The sequence below is a fragment of the Cebus imitator genome, unplaced genomic scaffold (assembly GCF_001604975.1).
Source record: "Cebus imitator isolate Cc_AM_T3 unplaced genomic scaffold, Cebus_imitator-1.0 Scaffold74, whole genome shotgun sequence".
NCBI classification, from domain to species: Eukaryota; Metazoa; Chordata; class Mammalia; order Primates; family Cebidae; genus Cebus; species Cebus imitator.
The window spans coordinates 7,262,389-7,264,183 of NW_016107389.1; the positions used below are offsets into that span (position 1 = coordinate 7,262,389).

The 1,795-nt window shown below is 43.4% G+C and overlaps 1 pseudogene; it reads right to left on the reverse strand.

The window, feature by feature from the left end:
* Window positions 1-445: 445 nt before the first annotated feature.
* On the reverse strand, window positions 446-1,330 carry LOC119471792 (annotated as a pseudogene).
* Window positions 1,331-1,795: the final 465 nt, after the last annotated feature.

The following is a 1,795-nucleotide window of genomic DNA, read 5'->3' on the forward strand; positions in this document are numbered from 1 at the left end:
GTGCATAAAGAACTTTTAAAAAGCCAGTCAGTGAGAGGTAAGGAAGCCCACTTCTCATTCTTACTGTAGAATTCCTGTCAGGGCTGGACCAGATATTAGCACTTCTAAATATTTTAGAAAAGTCCAAAGAGTTAAAAAGTCTTCTAGGCGTTTTACTCATCAGTGAGTAGTAGTGCTCATCAAAATTTCCTAAAAACACAAAAACAAAGGCAATTCCATACATTTGATCAGATGTCAAAGTAATGGGAGGTAGACTATTATGTCAGCCTTGGTCAGAGCTCCTGCTGGCTTCTTCCTATATACCGTTCACCAATTTGAGTAAAGAGGACTTTGTGAGAGAACAGTATTTGATGGTTACGACGTCTTTTGGGAATTTCTTCCTAAGGGGAATATACAACATACAAGGGAGTAGGGAAAATAATACAGGAAAGCTACTCTTTCCAGCTCAGAAGGAGTTGATGAAATCCATATAAGCATTTGAGAAGTCCACGGATCCTTTAGCTGTGGATAGTGGCTAATGCAATCACCCAGAATCGACACTGTGGACCACAGCAGCATTTTCCTGTACAGCTCCAAAAATTCAGGATAGGGATTTACAGGATCCAAGAGCCCATAGATAAAATAAATGGGGATATTTTCAGAGGCAAGAGCTCCCACCCAGTGCCTTCTAAACTGCTTCCTCTGATTGATGTGCTCTAAGAGACTGTCAGTGATGAAGTTCCTGTCATTGTTGCAGACCCCTGCCCACTGGTCCCACAGCTCTCTCTCAGAGGGCTGAGTGTATGGCCCAAAGACTGGCGTGAGGCCTCAAGAGAATACAAAGTAGTTCATCAGCCATGTGAGGATGGGTGACAGCACACCTTCATCTTGGAGTAGGCTATGGAGAAGGAGTAGACAGTGAATCTCAAGATACTTCCATTTGACAGACAGATGCCACAAAAGCGCTTCCACGATGCTGGCCTGCTCAGATATGGAATAGTGATATAGTCTCAGTTTGTCACTGAAGCCAAAGACTAAAAAATCAAGGACAATCACTCAATGAAACCTTAAGGTGAGACCTTCCCACATCTTGTACCAGTCATAGCTGGATGTTGAAAAGCCATGTAAAAGAAAAATTACTTTGGACTTCCAACCACATCCATGGAGTGTTGGTAGCAGATACGCAGTCCCATGTAGGTGAAAAAATTGCCTGAAGACTTCCATGAGTGAAGGGCAAGGGAGACCTCAGGGGGTGGGATTACAGGTATGCAAAAAGCATGGGGATGGCCAACAGCCCCACCTTGACCCGCCACCCCCTCATCCTGATTCAGGTTAAGACAGACCTGGGCAGCAAGACTCCATGTTTGGGGAAGCCTGCTGAGCAAGCCGGCTAGTTAGATTTCTTAGTGTGGAGTCTTCTAATTTCTTGTCTAGAGGATCTAAAGCTGACTGCCAGCATTCTAGAAACAAAGTAAGCAAAGAGGCTGAAGAGGGAGAGGAGAGGTTTAAAAATTCAGCAAGGACATTTTCACTAAATCTCTACCCTCAATTGTCTTAACGTCTCCTAGCCCTCGATTCTCTTACTAGAGAGAACAAACCTCAAAGATTCTGCTAAGGTGACACTAAGGCTGTCATTCTAACAAACAGAATTGGTAAGGAGATTCAAAATCGAACTTTTTTAAAAAGTCTCTCTGTTGTTATCCTTTCTTTATCCCACTTCCAGAGGTACCCAATGTCATAAGTTTCTGAGCCTTTGGACGTTTCCATGCTACAAGTTTCTTCTTGGATTTTTCCACTGCTGGCAGAAGGTACAACT